Source organism: Lynx rufus, unplaced genomic scaffold, assembly GCF_022079265.1.
Source record: "Lynx rufus isolate CCGP_SWC_20201006 ecotype Redwood Valley unplaced genomic scaffold, mLynRuf1.p SCAF_10, whole genome shotgun sequence".
Lineage (NCBI taxonomy): Eukaryota > Metazoa > Chordata > Mammalia > Carnivora > Felidae > Lynx > Lynx rufus.
Window position 1 is genome coordinate 7666515 of NW_025814824.1, and position 19557 is coordinate 7686071.

A 19557-nucleotide genomic window follows, 5' to 3' on the forward strand; every position below is an offset into this window, starting at 1 on the left:
TCTTTCTTTCTTTCTTTCTTTCTTTCTTTCTCTCTCTTCCTTCCTTCCTTCCTTCCTTTTCTTTCTTCTTTCTTCTTTCTTTCTTTCTTTCTTTCTTTCTCATTCTCTCTCTCTCTCTCTCTCTCTCCTTCCCTCCCTTCCTTCCTTAGGCAGTGATACTTTAAGAACTCATGTTCAGGATGTTAAAACAATTTCCAGGTCATTTCTTTAAATTGATTTGCCTTCTAAGTCTCTACTTCTGTGGAAATGGAACTGACGGTCAAAAAGATAACACTAAGTAACTAGGAAATCTCCAGTTACGAAAAGAATTAACTGTGGTACTTCTGTGCTGAATATCAAGCCATGAAAGAGGAATAAAGCATGTATAAAGACTTTTCAGGGAATGTTCGCAAAATTTTAAATGCGAAGTTTAATTAATTACATGATTCACTGGGCCACCTGGCTGGCTCAGTCGATGGAGCCTGCAACTCTTGATCTTGGGGTTGTGAGTTCAAGCCTCACGTTGGGTATAGACAGTACTTAGAAACCAGCCAACAAATCAATAAATAAAATACAGCAGTTAAAAAAAAATCACATAGTTCAGTTGATCTGGGCCATAAACTTCCTGCGTAATTGAAGACTTTATGAGAATTCATATCGAAAGTTGCATATATACATGCCCTGTTGAAAAATTCTAGAAGTATTTGTTTGACTATAACATGCTTACCTTAAAAATGTGGCATATAAGTGACTTTTTTTTCCCCCCGGTGAAAACACTTCCTCAAAGACCGTATTCTGTTTCCATCTGGAAGCATTATTTGGCCCTTGCTTTGTTTAAGAGAATCTCGCCCTGGCGTCCCTGAATATGCCACCGTTTGACTTCCACTGGCCCAGATCCATGGATTAGGGGGCCCCTCTGGGGAGCGAGTGGGGCAAGTGGGGGCATGAGGGACACAGGGCGTGCAATATCCAATTCCCACCACCAAGCCCCTGGCACAGACTTTGTCTCACCGGCTTTGTGATTAATCATGCCCCTTCACCTACTCTTTATTTACATTTGACAGGGTCCCACTGAACAGAAAATAGCCAACGTCGTGCAAGAAGCAAACTTGGCAGAGTCCTTCAATTAGAAGGTAATGATTAAATTCATTTGGTATTCTTTGCGCCATAATGACATTATTTATAAGGAATTCTTTCGGCGGTAATGTGACTGCCTTTTACACTTCCAGCAACATTTCTCATCCATTATCACTAAATAATCTTGAGTTCTTGCAAATCCCTTAGCAAAGGCTTCTTATAAAAGAACTTAAAAAGGAATAAATCCTCTGAGATATTACAGGATTCTCGCTGTGTGCCTCCCACAGACTTGCATGGGAATCGCTCAGCTTAAACCCCATATATTGCTTTGAAGATCCAATCCGTGTTCCTGTAATTCAGGCGTGTAAAAAAAAAAAAAAAAAAAGAAAGAAAAGAAATAAAAGAAAAGAAAAGAGAGAAAGAAAGACAGCCATAAATATTTGTAACGGAGCTAACGTCTGCATTGGTTTGCAATATTTTTGGTAAGGTAAAGGGGGAGAGAGTGAAAAGTCTGATGGTTATTTGCAGCCCTTTTTCGGTCGTGGCGGGGGGCGCATTTCAGTCCGTCTCTTAGGTGCAAGGAATTAGAATTCATTTTGGAGAACGCGGATGGGGAAAAATTGGAGGGCTGGGGTGGACATGGAAGTAATAAGATGAGGAATCAAATACTTTTTCGACCCCCACCTTTTCTTATCGAGAAGCCACTTATATATTTGCCCATAGGAGCCTCTGCAGTGTAGCCTTCCCCCCTCAAAGGGCACGTATGAGCGAACACCTGCCTCCCGCAGCTTTCCGCTGCTCTCGGCAGCTGCCAGAGATTTTCCCTTCCCAAGGTATGGCCTTGCAGCTGACAGATGAGTTACTTCCAGGACCGCAGAGTTCCTATTTTTAATCAGACTTGCAGGAAATGGTGGGGCATCTCTGTTGTATTTACTTGGCTTCAAAATGTTTCCTGCACGAACTTCTTTTTTTTTTTTTTTTCCAGCAGAGAAAATAAATTATAGGAGACGTTATCTGCGGACATCAAACACTTTCTCTGCTGGGCGGTGGGCCCCTCTTTTTATTGTCCGTGACACGGGCCTCGGGTATTTAAAGTCCTGGGTCTTACACCATCATTTTCTACATGTACATGTTTTTCTTTACTTCAGGAGTCACATAAATAGTCTAATAAGTGGAATTCTCACGAGTGTATGTTGGATAGTAGCAAAGAGCCTTCTGTTCCAGCACTGTTGTGGTCAGAAAAGAATAAGGTCGTCTCTTCACTCCACCATGCTGAGTAAATTTCTCACAGTACCAAGCCACCAAATGAAGGGTCAAGGTCAAGATTTTTAATTACTGTATTTTATCAGATCTAGAAGGCTTCTGGGAGAGAAAAAGAAACCCGCCAATTAACTCCGACACCCATGAATCGAATGACTGATTTCAGAGATGTTTCAGTGTACCGAAAGCATGTGTCTTCAAATTGATGAGAAATAGTCATTAGTCCCCCCAAAATTATTTTTTCTGAGCATTTTGTCTGCCAACCTCTGGATACTACAGCTGAGGTATGGAACATGGCTCTGGGGTCAGGGAACTTAGGGTTCCTTTGAGGGAGATAAAAATATTGACTGTGGAACCACAAGACGGACAAGACAGAGAGCCTCCTGAACATAGTAGATGGGGCTAAAGTCCGTGAAGAGGGGAGTGGGGAGAAAATCCCACAGGAATGATTTAGAGGACCAACAAAAGCCGAGTCTTAAGCATAGTCCCTTGCATAGAGCCGGCCATTCTAGGGAAAGACAAAGGTTTTGACAACTGCAGAAATGGTAGACAATGATGTAGGAGGTCAGGCTATAGGAATCCAACTGCCTGGATTCAAGACCAGCTGAGCCACTTACTGACTGTATGGCTTTGGGCAATTTATCTTAACCCTCTCCTGTTTCAGTTGAAGAGAATTAAATTTGTTTACTGAGATTAGCACATTGCTTGACACACAATAGACAATCTGTAGGAAGTAACTCAGAACAATAGCGATGATGTATAAAGGGCTGAGTTGGCTGGACCAAGAAGACAGAGGTAAAGAGCCTAGAGGAGGGGGTGGCTTTAGGATAATACAGGGGTGGGGGGTGAAATTGCACTGGTCTCTTTACTACTACTCCTTAAACACAGCAGCATAGCGAAGTACCAGGGCCTTTGCACGCCTAGTTCCCTTTCCCTAAGTTGCCATCTGACTTGTTCCTTTGTATTTCCTGTTGGCTCCTGCTAAAATGTAATCTGATCAGAGAGCTCTTCTCTGACTACCCTACACAGAATGTTACCATCAAGTCTGCCCTGTCGCTCTCATCTCCCTTACTGTACGTTTTTTAAAAAGCTCTTCCAACTGCCTATTATTTTATATGTATATTTATTTGGTTAAGGGTGTGGGGGCAGGATTGGGTAGTGTGTGTGTGTGTGTGTCTATGTGTGTATGAGTGTGAGTGGGAATGTGTATGTGTATTATCATTCTCTGGCAACTAGAATGGAAATTGTAAGAGAACAGGACTCAGATAAAAATAATAGGAAAGAACAAATCCTTAAGGCTAGAAGACTTGGAGACAACTGCATTGAAGCTGATTAGAATATACCACCCCAAGATATATCACTTTTGCATAAGGATTATTTTCAGCTGAAGGCAGTTAAGAAGCAAACACAGGAAGAATTCTCTGCCCTCCTCCTACCTGTCAAAGAGTAGGAAACAACTTTCCTGGTGAAGGTGTGCGGTGTCCCCTCTCCTGTACTGGGATAAAAACAACCCTCATCGCTGGGGACAGAAAGTCCACCCTGCGATGGGTCGGCACAAACAAACCTTATTTAAAAAAAACCCTTATCTTCCCTTATTTTTCTCTGTATATTTACCTTCCCCAAATTTACCACCCATAGAAACCCAAATCCATTTTCCTTTGTCTTGTCACTTATCCGAAATTTAGCACCCTTTGTTAAAATGGTATATAAGCTCCCAAGAAGCTGAACTGTTCTTTCAGGTTGTCATTTCTTTTCTGTGAGGTTCCCTAGCATAACATAGAATATGACCTTTTTCTATGAATCTCTTGTCAGTTTAATTGACACACCCCAGCAACTGACCTAAGAGGGTAGAGGAAAAGTTTTTCCCTTTCCTACAACATAGATAACATCCATCGATTCCGCTGCCCAGGATACATAGTCTACAATTAATTGTATAGTCTAACAATTTAACAACTACAACAACAATAACAAAACCGTAGATCCCCCTTCAAGGCAGGGACTATGCCAGTTTTCTATAACCTCCGTGCCTGTTCGCATCCTATTCTGTGAGTGAAGGAAGAAGCATCTTTCTGGATAGGGATGCCTCCTTTGGAGAATGATACATTCTCCGGGCCCATTAATCAAAATCAGTGACACAGAGAGCTTGGGATCACTCATTGTGGTAGGCTGAATAATGGCCCCATGAGACATCCCGGTCCTAATCTCTGGGACCTGTGAATGTTACCTCCTATGACAAAAGGGACTGTGCAGATGTGAGCAAATATAGGATTTTAAAAGGAGATTATCCTGGATTATCTGGAATAGGCCTTAAATGTAATCACAAGTGTCCTTAGAGGTGGGAGGCAGAGGGAGATTTAACTCCTGCAGAAGCAACCAATATAATGATGGCGGCAAGATACTGCTGTGCTGGCTTTGGAGATGGGGGAAGAGGCCGACTGCTAAGAGATGCAAATACAGCGCTAGAGAAAGGAAGGAAGGTAAAGGCATGGACTCTCCCCTAGAGCCTCCAGAGGAGTGTGTGGCCCTTGACTTTAGCCCAGTGAAACTGATTTCAGACTTCTGGTGTCCAGAACTATAGTGAATAACTGTGCGTTGCTTTAAGCCACAAGACTGGTGGTAATTTGTTACAGCAGCGATAGGAGACTAATACACTCCCGTGGTGTCTTTGTGATGCTTCGCAGACATCAGGGTCCCCCTGCTGTTTGTTCAGGGCAATTGCAGTTGAGAACAACAGATCTAGCAGAATCTCAGGAGGTCTCTAATTGTGTTTAGGCTCAGGATGGAATTTCTTTTACACTTGACTCCATCAAAATGTTAAGTCACTGGCTGTAAATGCCAGTTCTCATTGCTTTTCGGCTCAGCCTCCTTGAGGAGGACCAAAGGCGGTGTAGAAACCGATGAGAATTCTCTGAGTACCTACCATGCGCCTGTATTTGAGGCATGAAGGAGCTTTTGACCATTTGATCTAACTTTTATCACACTGGTAAAGGAATTGGGATATGAAAGAACTCATATGAAAAATAAAGAAATAAAACTTTGAAAACCAAATAACCTACATGTAAAAGGTATTTTTATTGCCTAACACTGTGTTGGGCCCATGTACAGTTTCAATAAATATGGTATTTAAATGACATAGTCCTTGTTTTTAAAAAGTTTACAGCCTAGGGGGAAATATTTGTATAGGAAAGACAAATAGATTTTCTAGATAATAAAATGTATTATAAAACTCTATTAAAACAATATGATCCAGTGTAGGAATGGACAGAAAGAAATCTAGAATGTCATAAAACTCTAAGAATAGAATAAGAGTTTACTTTGTAATATAGGGAGCATTTCAAATAGTGGAGAAAGAATAGATGATTAAATAAATAACGATGATAAAATCAGCTAACATTTTGGGGGGAAAAGGCTTTTTTTTTCCCTACCACACACCGTATACCAAAAGGAAGCCGGATTATAAATGGAAAAACACAGGGCATAATAAACTCATGGGAAAAAGTACAGGTTAATATTACCTTTCTTTTCATGTGCAAAGACATTTTTAAAAACGTTACATAAAAAGAAATGGCATACATTTAAAACTTTTAAGTTCGGGGGTGCCTGGGTGACTCAGCCTGTTAAGTGTCCAACTTTGGCTCAGGTAATGATCTTGCAGTTTGTGAGTTCGAGCCCCATACTGAGATCTGTGCTGACAGTGTGGGGCCTGCTTAGGATTCTCTCTCTCTCCATCTCTCATTCTGCCCCTCCCCCACTTATACACATGCACGCTCGCTCGCTCTCTCTCTCTCAAAATAAATGAATAAACTTTAATAGGAAAAAAAAAAAACCTTCATCGTTCCAAAGGTAACGAATCTGAGAAACAATTAGGGAATGTGAAAATACATAGCTTCAAGAGATTCATTGTAATGTATACTCTGTGTGTGTGTACGTATGTGTGTGTAAAAGTCTGGAAAGAAAATATTAGATTAACGGTATATTATACTAACTATAATTAACAGTATATGAAGAGTAGTTATATTCTGTTAGTAGAATTACAGTGGAGTTTGTATATCTGTCTATTCTCTCTATAGAGATAGATAGATAGATAGATAGATGATAGAGAGATAGATGATAGATAGATAGATACATACATACATACATATGTAGATTAGATAGATAATTTACTTGTTTATCTGATAATTTAACTCCTAGTAACCACTCAACTCTCTCGTTCAATTTTCAGAGTAACAAACACATCTATTAACATGGATCAAGGTTATATGGTTTAGTATCAAAACGAGTGCAGTGAACCCTGAAGGAGAGCAGAAACACTTTGGACTTCCCCGCCCCTTCCCCCGTTTATTGTGAGGGATTTCATTATTATTTTAAAGGCAGCATACTTTGAATGACTATACGTCTGCAGACAGATTATCCCTTCCTTCCTTCCTTCCTTTAGTCTACAAAATAGATGTCAAACGGTCTTGTGTTTAATGTTAGTAAATGTTACTTTGAGTGATCTAAAGGATTTTCGATGCTGACTTTAGAAACAATCCCTGTATAAATGCACCTCCACCGGGCAGGTGAGTTTTCTTTTATTTTTATAGAATTGATTGTAATAAGGAAACAAACCTACATTGCTTTTCTTTTGCTCTCGTTTACGACGTCAGGAGCGCCTAACCCATTTTAAGTTACGGGAGGGGATGGCGTTCCTTGTAAACTGGCCTTCAGATATTCCCTGGAGGGGCATGAGGATGAGGAGAGGAGAGGAACAATAGCTTTCCACTTGCTCCTGATTCTCTCTGGAGATTTATTGATGGTGCAAGCGTCTGCTTCTCTGCTCTGAATGTGAGGTCGGAATTGGGGAATGCAGGGTTGGGGACAGAAGGAGGAAGCGAGAAAGTCACCAGACACGTTCCCATAATTCCAGGAGCTGATTGTGGGAAGGTAGCCAAAAAAAATTTGAACAAATACAAAAGATAGGAGGCTAGCCAACCTGGAGAAGGGGCAGCTAGAGGGACAGTGCTCAAAAGCCAAGAAGAACCTAGTGTCTAGTGTTCCTTTGGCAACTGTTTGGACCCAAAGGGTGAAAATCTTTGATTGCCAGAATAGGTGCCCATGGCCGTGAATCCCGTAGTGAGTGCAAGAGGGAAGTTGGTCCCCACTGGGCTCACTAGTTGCCTGAACATCAGAGGTTATGCCCGCGTGTGTCCATAAGCCTAGGCTTGGTCTTTGTCACGCTCCTGCGTATGTGTCCTTATGGTGTCACGAGAAATTGTGCCTGGGGGTGGGGGGTGAGGGTGAGAGAGAACTGGATCCCTACGGTGAGAGTGATGAGGGCACCAAACTGAATAGTGGAAACATCTGGGCTGGGGTATTTTTTTTTTTGTAGCATATTTTATTTTATTTCATTTATTTATTTTTTTAAATATACTTTACTGTCACATTGGTTTCCATACAACACCCAGTGCTCATCCCAACAAGTGCCCTTCTCCCTGCCTATCACCCACTTTCCCCTCTCCTCCACCCACCCCCCCATCTACCCTTAATTTGTTCTCAGTCCTTAAGACTCTCTTATGGTTTGCCTCCCTCCCTCTCTAACTTTTTTCCTTCCCCTCCCCCATGGTTTTCTGTTATGTTTCTCAAGATCCACATATGAGTGAAAACGTATGGTATCTGTCTCTCTCTGACTGACTTATTTCACTTAGCATAATACCCTCCAGTTCCATCCATGTTGCTACAAATGGCCAGATTTCATTCTTTCTCATTACCAAGTAGTATTCCATTGTATATAGAAACCACATCTTCTTTATCCATTTGTCAGTTGATGGACATTTAGGCTCTTTCCGTAATTTGGCTATTGTTGAAAGCGCTGCTATGAAGATTGGGGTACAAGTGCCCCTATGCATCAGCCCTCCTGTATCCCTTGGGTAGATTCCTAGCAGTGCTATTGCTGGGTTGTAAGGTAGTTCTATTTTTAATTTTTTGGGGAACCTTCATAGTGTTTTCCAGAGCGGCTGCACCAGTTTGCATTCCCACCAGCAGTGCAAGAGGGTTCCCGTTTCTCCACATCCTCGCCGACATCTATAGTCTCCCGATTTGTTCATTTTAGCCACTCTGATTCGCGTGAGGTGATATCTCAGTGTGGTTTTGATTTGTATTTCCCTGATGAGGAGTGATGTTGAGCATCTTTTCATGTGTCCATTGGCCATCTGGATGTCTTCTTTAGAAAAGTGTCTATTCATGTCTTCTGCCCGTTTCTTCACTGGATTATTTGTTTTTCGGGTGTGGAGTTTGGTGAGTTCTTTATAGATTTTATATACTGTGGGCTGGGGTATGTTTAACAACACCCAGCCATAAGCATTTTCCAACTTGCCTGAAAATTAAATACAAAAAACCTTAAGCAGTGGAATAAAAATCACAGAGTGAAATATCTGTAGACTCAATTATACATACCTACAACAACCACAACAGAACAAGCTATCCTTCCCCAAACAATAAAAATGAGATTAAAAGGCAGACAGTACAGTTGGGGGGAGATGGAACGTTTACAACAACTGTACCTCCCTTCCCCCCCCAGATGGCATCAGTGCCTGCTGGACCCAAAGTGACCACAACCATGTGGGCATGGGACTTCATTTTGTTTAGGGGAATTGCTGGAGGGGTTGAGGATTAGCCTGAATTTTATGAATGCACGAATCCAGGGGCTTTGATAGCTGGGAGCGACTGACAGTTGAGACCATTCCAGTGGAAGACTGGCCAGGACAGAGTCTGGGGGAGCCCTGATCTTACTGGACTGCAAATGAGAACCCACTGGCTGATGCAGAGCAGAGCGAGAAATTGAGGAGGGGGAACATGGTAGTTTGATTGACTTGTTACTAACGTGAACTAGATCGGAGACGTCATTTCTGAAACTCTTTGCGAAGTTGATAATGGGATGAGTTAATATATTCACATTTGGGACTGCTTCAGTTTTTATTTAGGCATATTTTGAAACATCCGGTGAGATACTTAACAAAGCAAATGAACAAAATTTGAAATAGGAAAGAGTAAATACTGTGGAAGGTAAGTGTATCACAGAATTATGCAGTTATCTGAGTAGTCGGGTAATGAGTGATTTCTTAGTCTCATACGTGCTTTTTTCTTTTTCTACATTTTTCTAATCAGTCAGTGTGCACACATTTTTTTTTATAACACAAGCAAACAAATCAAAAAACATTTAAAATGCAACCAACCCACAGCACTGAAATGCATCTATATTCTTCCCCTAATAACACTTGTCATCATTTAAGGACTATTACACTAGTCTGCCTAAACCGTACCTATCTGTTCAGTGAAGGATGTCGTTTATTGGAAAATTGTTGTATCTGTGCTGTGATACAATCTGAAAAGCCTAAGCCTCATACACGGCCACCCTTTTCCATTCTCCCACATCACATTCCTTTGAAACAGGGTAATGACCTTGCCATGGTGTTAATTCTTTCATGTTGCCAGATCTTGCTGAATCTACCCAAGCCAGGAGAACTATGTGAGTAAAGAGGAGACGAATAAAAAGTGAAACAGTTTAAAAGACTTAAAAAAAAAATCACAAACAAGTCTCGATCTCTTTTGAGGGCCACTGAATCGATACTCCTATTTTCCTTTCCATAGAAGGAGGGGGAAGAGAGGATTCCGGTCTCCTACCACCGGGAGGATGGTGACCTGTGCCTGTCCTGAGGCTGTGGCCGTGGGAAATCTGTTTCTTTCTGCCTGGCTTCCGGGAAGTGCATTTATGCCAGATAACTATAGCATAACAAAGGTTTACCCTACAAGCTGGTCAATAACTTACACCACAGAATTTGTGGAATTTTGTTGTTCCTTGAGTTTCTCGTTGAAAGGGGGAATAAAGCCAGCAGAAGCCCCACGCGCATCTTGAAATGACCGTTACAAGCAGGTCTCAACTTTCAAAAACAACCACCGCCATGATCGTGTGCATTATAGGGCAACGTGTCCTGTGGTTGGGTCTGTGGTAGGACTGCCAAAAGTCACCGGCCTGTGGCTTCATTGTTCTCTGCTTAAGGGGAACAGAAAGGATGCGATGGGTGTGTGTGTGTGTGTTTTAATTTTCTTGCTTGGTTTCACAGTTGTTTTCCAGTCAGCGTGTTCCTCCAACTTGGCCACAACCCACCCTTGTTTCTAGAAATGGGGTTAGCGCTGTCAAGGGTTTACCATAAAATACCACGCAGCACGTCGTTGGTCGGGCCCTTCTGGGTTGTTGTTAGAAATAGAGTCATGCATGTTCTATGCAGAGCTTTCAGATTTTCAGAGTGATTTTAGGGCTTCTGTCTCGCTAAGATGAGATAATGGGGACACAAACCATTACACCCCCTCCCCCAGCCCCTATTTAACAGGTGAAAAAAGAAGTTCTGGAACTTCTACAGGATATTATTGGTTTGGGGACCTTCTGGCGTTCCAATCCCTTTTCCTTTAATACTCTAGTGTAGGGGCGGGGCCCACACTGTAACCCACATCTTCCCTGTCCCTGCCCTGGCACCTCACCAGGCACGTGGCAGAGGAGACCCAATAGGACGCTCTGTTCTGGGACTTTGTATCTTGACTGTGACCCAGAGACAAGGAGACGAGAGAGATCTGGCTAATCCTGTTCATCCCTAATTCCTGTTGTCCCATTCTCTTTCTCTCTCCTTCTCCCTGGGTTTCTTTCATTTACCTTTTTTTTTTTTTTAATTATTTATTATGAAATTTAATTGGTGTGCAGGGCAGTGCTATATTCAAAGTTGAACCGAGTGTTTTTATTCATTTTATTGTTTAAGTTTATTTATTTTTGAGAGAGAAAGCAAGCATGAGTGGGGGAGGGGCAGAGAGAGAGAGGGAGAGAGAGAGAATCCCAAGCAGGCTCCCCGCTGTCAGCGCGGAGGCCACTGTGGGGCTCGAACCCACAAACTGTGAGATCATGACCTGAGCTGAGTCAAATGCTCCATCGACTGAGCCACCCAGGCGCGCCTAGCCAAGCGTTTTTTAAATGAACACATACAACCACCATCCAAGTCAAGACGTAGCCCTTTGCCAGCTACTCAGGAGTTCCTGGTATACTCCTTCCCGACTGCAGTTCTCTCCTTCCTCAGGGTAACCATTTGCCTGACGTCGAAAGCAATTACTCTCTTGCTCATCTTTTAGTTTATCACCCAAAGATGAACAGTACAGGTTAGTTTTGCCGGGTTTTGAATTTGACCTAAATGAAATCCCACAGTATGGATTTATTTGTAACTGGCTCCTTTCGCTCAGCATTTCACCCGTGTGGTTGGGTGAGACGGGGGGTCATGTATTTTTGTTGCAATGTCGCAGTTCGTTGCGCAGTTCATTTGTGGAACTGCCGAAGGCTGTCGGCGACGTTTGGGTTATCACAAACCGTGCAGCCCTGAACAGTCTTGCGTATTTTATCCCGATGCCCGTGAGCACGGATATGTGTATGGTATCAGTGGCCGACGGTGAAACAGAAGGATCCTAAAGTGTATTCGTCTTCATCCGTACTGCGTGATGCCAAAGAATCTTCCAGAATGGTGGTTCCAACCCTACTACCTCCAGTAGCGAATGATGTTCCCATCACGGTTGTCCTCACCAGCGCTTGGGCGCATCAGGTTTTTAAAAAGGAACTTATCAAATGATTTTCACCGTTAGGGCTTCAATAAAAGAGAGCCGGGATATTTTCCTCAAAGTCTCCCGAGGGGCCGGGTAGTCGAGCGGTAGGAGTGCGGACTTTGGATTTCATCTGGGTTCAAGTCTCAGCTCCCAGCTTAGCTGTGTGACCGTGTGAAAGTGACTTAACCTTTCTGCGGTTCATTCTTCACACCTACCGTTTGGGTGGTAAGAACGCTCAACCTCATCTCACATCATTGTGACGATTAAGTGACTTAATAGACACAAAGCATTCAGAGCAGTACATGGCACATAATGAGTACTGTGTGTTTGTCACCGATATTATGATAAAAGCAAAGAATCTCTGGGATCGGGAGTTGCAAAAGATTGGAATGCTTAGACCCATAAACACAGAGCACAAACTGGGGTTGCGAGAGGGAAGGAGGAAGGGGCAGGGGAGAGGGAGATCCAGGCTTCCGGTTAGGGAATGAATAACCCACCGGGATGAAAGGCACAGCATAGGGAATAAAGTCAGTGACCCTGTACGGTGACAGATGGCAGCCACACTTGCAGTGAGGCTCCACTTCCGGCGGACCCCCACCTGCTGCCGCTTGGGTTGGGGGCTCAGCCAGGTTTTCCACAGACCTCGCGTCTCTCGTCTTATGAAATTACAACCCTTTGGAGATTACGTAGGGAAAGAAGAGAGGCCCTAGGGTGTATTCAGAACAGGTATCTTACATCGTTCAAGCTAAAGAAAAAGAACATATTACTCACTTGCGAAGGAGCTAAGACCTTCTGCCCTGAGATTTTGTAGTTTACACGGACAACAAGGAAAGGGCTCCGATCTCTGACCATCCTGACGTGCAGGTGAACAACACAGTAATTCATCGTTTGTATACATTGTGAGGTGATCACCGTGACAAATGTAGGTCCCATCTGTCACCATACGAACTTGCTACGGATTACTAACCCTATTCCTTATGCTGTATATCGTGTCCCCAGATGAGTTACTGCTTGTAATATACTTAGAACAGACACTGACCATTTTTGAATTCAATAAATGTAATCATTTGTTATTATTGAATGTATATATGCTTAAAACTACTAAAAATACAGTCCAGTCATCTAGAAATGTATGCACCTGTTACCTTAAAGTATTATTATGGCAACAAAGACAGATGAAAACCCTCACTTATTTCTTGGTCGCTCACTATTGTCCAGACAGACGAAAGTGTGCTTGCAGATTTGATATACCAACTAAAACTTTGGTGCTGGGAACTGGGAACATATGGCTAGATTGTCAGCTATCATAATGGCATTATTTTTGTCTATAAAATGCGATGAAATGACACTGAGAGAAACTTAAATGCTCTCCCTTACGATCTATTAGGATTAAAGTAATCCGTAAAGATATTACCTGGCTTTTATCATCGATTCTTTCACAAAGGCCATTTCTCCACAAAGAAACAAAGTTTTAGCAATCACTTTAGACAAGGTACTGTGTGAAATAAAACTCTCCAGATTACTCTGTGTTAGAACTCTGGGGTACCTTGTAAACGCATTAGCAAGTCTCTTAACTAACGTCCCCAATTAATTAATACCCTCGGGTTCATCTGAAACTGTATTGACTGTCCAAGGCTCACTGAGCTGCGGCTAGGAGGCTCTCTAACAAGCTCTGTGTATTTTTTTCTCCCCCTACTTAAGTTTTTTTGCTTATAGTTTGTGTATTTTCAAAACTGTGGCATTTGCACCTTTACTGTAATCATGCAGTTTAATTAGATGTCTTATAAACTTATGAAAAGGATTTGTTTTTGCTTTTCAAAGTATACACTGGAGGCTTTAGAAAGATTTACTAAAAGCGAAGTTATTTTAGGGGCTCCGTTGGTTAAGCCTCTAACTCTTGACTTTGGCTCAGTTCACGATCCCAGGATTGTGAGATCGAGCCCCTCATCAGGCTCTGCGCTGGACATAGAGCCTGTTTGAGATTCTCTCTCTCTTTCTCTCTCTCCCCCTACCCCTCTCCTCCCACTTAGGCGCTCATGCTCACTCGCGCTCTCAAAATAAATACATAAAATACATCTTAAAACCAGAAGACATGGTTTCTCCCCTCGATTTAAGGGAAAATGTGGGTACCTGCACCAGGAACACCAGACACAACATGGGAGCTGCTATGATGACTGATACAGAGGAGGAAACTATTAGTTAGACCTGAGAAGGACAAGTTGGAGCTAAGCAGGCTCGGTGTTGGGTAGAAGCAGTTGAGATGGGCTTCACAGCCTGAGTAGGAGTTCGGCAAATAGAAATGTGGGAGATAGGACATTCCAGAAAGAGGTACAAGCCCCAGGAGAAAATGACAGAAGTGTGAGAGTCAAGAGGCTGTTTGAAGGACTTAAGTTGGTGGAAGATACTGAGAATATTTTTTAAGGAAATTAAAAAGTGGCAGAAAATCAGATCACGGTCGGATTGTAAAGGGCCTTTACGTAACGCTAAAATGTGTAGACTGTATTCTTCAGCTGACAGGGAGTCACTCTAGGCTTTGGCCAGAGGAGTGGTTGGAAATTTATGATAGAGTCACAATAGGCTGTCCAGTAGGGATCAGCTGGGAAGGGGAAGAGGAAAACGCAGTACACGAGTCTATTTCAGCCTCACCGGAGGACTGGGACTCAGTATCCCTTCTGGGGGCCGGTCCCACGTCAGATGAGGCTCTCCTGTGGTGTTGCTAGGCCCATGGTTCTAGATGACCCATGCTCTTCAAATCCTTGGAATTCCTCTCCCCCCACGGCTAAGCTGCTACTGGGGAAAGAAAAGAAAAGAGGACAGACGATGGGTGGCACAAATTACCCATTTACAACAGGGAAGATCATCTAGGGGGCGGTCGGTCAGACCAGAAGTTGCAGAATAATCAAATGGAAAGAAAGGGATGGCTAGGAAGTGTGGTCGGGTTGGACAGCTGATGTGTCTTGCGGGGGGTGAGGAGGGAGACAGGGGAGGTAGCTGGGATGATTTGGAAAGGGGGGAGGGGCTGAACATCTGGGAGGATGGTGATGTCCTTTACGGGGATGAGAAACGCAGACGGAGGAACAGGTTTGGGGCCAGATGCGTTTCGTTGGGGACCCGTGGAGCTCGCAGTCCTGGCGATCTCTCTGTGAGGAAAGGTTGACCAGACAGGTGGATGAGCTGGTCTGTGGGAGGCACAGTACCCTGCGCACAGCTTCCCCATAAATGTTTATTAAATACAAAATAAACAAAGCTGAAACCAGTTTCCATGTTAGCATTCCCACAGTGATACTTACTGGTTGGGTCCTTGCCGAAGTGAGGCTTGAGTGTATCCGACTTAAAAATAATTGCTTACCACTTCGAGCTCTCCCATATGTTTCTCCTTCCCGTTACTAGTACAATTAAAAAAATAAGAATAATTAAGATTTGGGGGGGAGGGGCACCTGAGTGGCTCAGTCGCTTAAGCATCCCTCCGACTTCAGCTCAGGTCATGATCTCACGGTTCGTGCGCTCAAGCCCCGCACGCGTCGGGCTCCGTGCTGACAGCTCAGAGCCTGGAGCCTGCTTCGGATTCTGTGTCTCCCTCTCTCTGCCTCTCACCCACTCGTGCTCTATCTCCATCTCTCAAAAATAAATTAAAAACATTAAAAAAAATTTTGTTTTCAAGATTTGGAGAAGAAAGCACCATCCAAACACGCTGTCATCCTTGCCCTAATAGCATTAATTATTGGAGAGCTAGGATTTATAAAAAGCATTTTCCAACTGTGGGCAGGAACACACAGAGTGGCAAGGCTCCTGAACTTGGCTTTGAGGTGAACACTTGTTTCTGCCTCATTGTGCTGTGGCCACGATAACCCTTGGTCTTATACTCAGTTCAGGCTGCTAAAAACAATAAAGAAATAAGTAAACAAGAAAAGGACCATAGACTGGGTGGCCTATAAACAACAGAAACTTACTTCTCGCAGTCCTGGAGGCTGAAAGTTCTAGATCTGGGCACCAGTATGAGCCGGTTCTGGTGAGAACCCTCTTCTGAGCTGCAGACAGCTGGCTGACTTACTGTACCTTCACATGGCAGGAAGAGAGAGCCAGCTCTCTGGTCTTTTCTTATAAGGGCGCGCAGTCCCAATTTCTGTGGGCTCCACCCCCCTGACTCCATTACCTCCCAAAGGCCCCACCTCCAAATACCATCCCACTGGGATTAAGGTTTCCACATATGGATTTGGGGAGGGGGGACATAAACATTCCGTCCTCGACACACACTTCAAAGATTTTGTCTTGTCAGAACGTGTTAGGTCACAGCGTCCCACTTTGGGCTCCAGAAATTACGGGAGAGGTGTGGCCATCCAAATACAAGAAGGGAGGTAGCCTGGGTTCCTTTCTCCGGTCCTCAAGTCACATTCCCCGGGGTGGGATTTAAAAAGCATCCCCAACAAGGGCAGTGGGAGGCACGGGCTTCCAGTTGCGGAGTGGGGAAGTCCCGGAATGAAAGGCCCAGCACAGGGAACGTAGCCGCTGGGATGGCAGTCGCATTGCGTGGTGACAGATGGCGATGAGCACAGCACGATGTAAGGACTCGTCGAATCACTGTGTTGTACACCTGACACTGACATGACATCCTGGGTCAACTGTACTTCAGGGAAAAAAAGAAAAAGCACCTCCAGTGGAAAATCGCTCGCTTCGGTTTGGGAGCAATACAGGCTGGCAAATGCCGTTCCCAAACAGGGTTCCACCAATCCGTGCCCCCTCCTGCACTCCCTCGTTCCCTTCTTGCGTTGCCGGTGTGCTGGTCCCTTCTGCAGAAGCCTCAGGGCCTCGCAAGGCTGTCTGAGCTTGGCTCATCTGGGGCTCCCTCGCCCCGACTGAGTGCTTTGCACATGGTAGTGGCATTCCAAACACTTGTGGAATACGCTGGTAAAACGACTCTTTATCTAGTGGGACCTGCGATGAGGTCATCACGTCGAATGCTTATCTCGCGTCTGTTTGTCTCGTGTGGTGGGGCAGTGGCTTTGTCCAGACCAGTTAGAAGCCGAGGGGATTTACGGGACAGCGGAAAACAACGTGATGCATTTTTCCAGAGTAATAGAACCGAAGTCTGGCTACGAATTGCTTTTTCTCAGTCGGACTCTGTTTGGAAGATTCTCTGCTAGCATTTCCTTTTACGTCGGTTGAGAGTTTCTCTTTCACCCCTAACCCTACTCAGCCCAGCCAGGTGCCCAGAACACCACCACGGGGGAATCTCTGACTCACCCTCGCAAAAGTGAAGCTGTATAATAGGATACGTTCTTCGCTGACTAATTTCTTCTCAACACATGTTGACTCATTAGAAACTGGGAGAAGAAACGTAGCAAAAGTCATTGGATTTTATAGCTTCCTTTGCAAAGATTTTTTTTCTTTATGACAAATTAATTGCATGCTCGGTACCGTATAATTCCACACCCGTTTCGAGAGTACCTACTTGAAAAAAAGGCACTGGAAAGTGCTTCCTTTGGAAGTCGTAAAAATTAAGAAACTAACGAGGGGGGGGGAATCTTCTTAGCGTGTTTTTATGGCTGCAAATAAAATAACTTAGTAAGGTCGAGGGGGAATCTTTGAAGAGAAATACAGGACATATCTCAACACAGAGGAAGGCTTAAAAATGAACGTGGAACCGGGGCATGAAGGGTGGCAAGCGTTTCCCTCAACATACGTAGGGAATAAGGTCTTACCCCTCACGGGGCTCGTTCAGATTGATGCAGAAGGGAGGCATTCTTCATCTCAGAGGCAAAAGCTCTGGTCATTTCAGCCCTTTTCATGTACCTTTCCCTAACTTGTCATTCGTTGTGTTTTGTTTCCAAGATGGGACAGGTGCTCCGGGGGGGGGGGGGTCCTGGGTGTATAGAAAGGTTCCCCTGAGGGTCCGCTCCTCCCTGCGAGGTTCAACCCAAATTCTACTTCGGTGAGCCCTTCTCGGAGTCTCCCTGCAGTCTCTCCTGCTCTGCGAGCGTTCTGTGGTGTTTCTGTCTCTGATGCCTTTTTCTATAGAATGGACTGTCCCCAAAATGGTGGTTGAAAGCAAAACCTTTTCATTGCTCATTATTCTGTCAGTCTGGAACTTTAGCAGGGCTCAGCAGGGACGGCTCATGTCTGCTGTGTGTGCTCTTCGATGGGGAGAGCCCGGAAGCTTCGTCCCAAGTCTGGTACCATAGCTGGAGTGGCTGGGATATCTGGAGGACGGCCAAGTCTCACTTTCCAGAAGGGTAGTTGAACCTCTTTTCAGAGTAGCTCAGGGCTCCAAAGGAGGGAAAATGGAAGCTACCAGGTGCCTGGAAGCCTAGGGACTGAACTGACACAGTGGCACCTCCCCTGTATGCTCTCGGCCAAAACAAACCACAAGGGTGGCCTAGACTGAAGGGGAGGGGAGACGTACTTCCGTTCTTGGCGGAAGGGGAAGCATGAATTGATGGCAGCCATCTTTACAGAGAGCCAGCTACCGCCTTCTGCCATAAAGTACAGGGCTCAGAGATGAGTTGGATAAACACATGGATTGGGGAAGGCCAGGGACAGAGAGTAAGGAAATACCTTGGAAAGACCCATGTCAGCTTCGAAATCAGATGATGTGGGCTTGATTCCCAAATCTTGTCCTCATCGATGAGCCCTAAATGAGCCCTTTCTTCCTTATTTCTATTTCCTCGAGCGTAAATGGAGGTGATAGTCCACGGTCCGCAGAGTGGTCAAGCGTGAACAAGGTGTTGTTTGTAGAAGTGCCTTAGCCCACGGGCTGGAGCTGGGAAATGAGTCTGCTTCTTGACCTTTGTCAGGCAAAGTCTTCTTTGCTCTCCTCAAACGTCTGGACACATTTTGACACCCATACTGACACATGTGAGGGGAGAAGTTTTCTCAGTAAGGAGTTCGAAATAGAATCATATTTAAAACACAGCCCAGGATATAAGTGCGTTAGAATAAATGCCGTAATTGGCCCTTAGCCGGGCCGCCGACAAAGACACTCTGGCATTCTCGTTAAGCCCCCACGCACAAATGCACACGCGGGTACCAAATTCAGGGTCCAGCTGTGCCAGCGGCCGTTCTTCGTGGGATCACCCCCCACCCCCACAGCTGACTTCTCTTTCAGGAAACTGTCTGTGATCTGCCCAGAGATGACTCTAGCAAGCCATAGCTAATGGACACACAGTAGAGGACCCACGAAGCAAGCAGGGAGACGTCTAATAGAACGACCTTGACATCACAGAGAGCAGAGAACCATCTATCCCCAGCTCATCCTACTTCAGTCCGTCTCTTGCGCAAAACCGAGGACAAATAGCAATCATCCACAATTCTTGGTGTAGTGGCCCTCAACTCACTCGGTCCTGGCTCTGTCTTTATAAAGCACGTACTTTGCGTTGCCTTTTCACTATTCTGAAATTAAGTCCGTGGGTAAAAGAGCTTACCTACAAGCACTATTTCAAAGACATCAGTATAATGCTCGAACTTCGTGTAAAGGGCATGATGAGAGAAGTAATTTATAATGAAATAATATGTGGGGGTTTTTTTAATGTTTATTTTTGAGAGAGAGTGTGAAAAAGGGGCAGAGAGAGAGGAGGACAGAGGATCTGAAGCAGGCTCCACACTGACAGCAGAAAGCCTGTTGTGGGGCTTGAA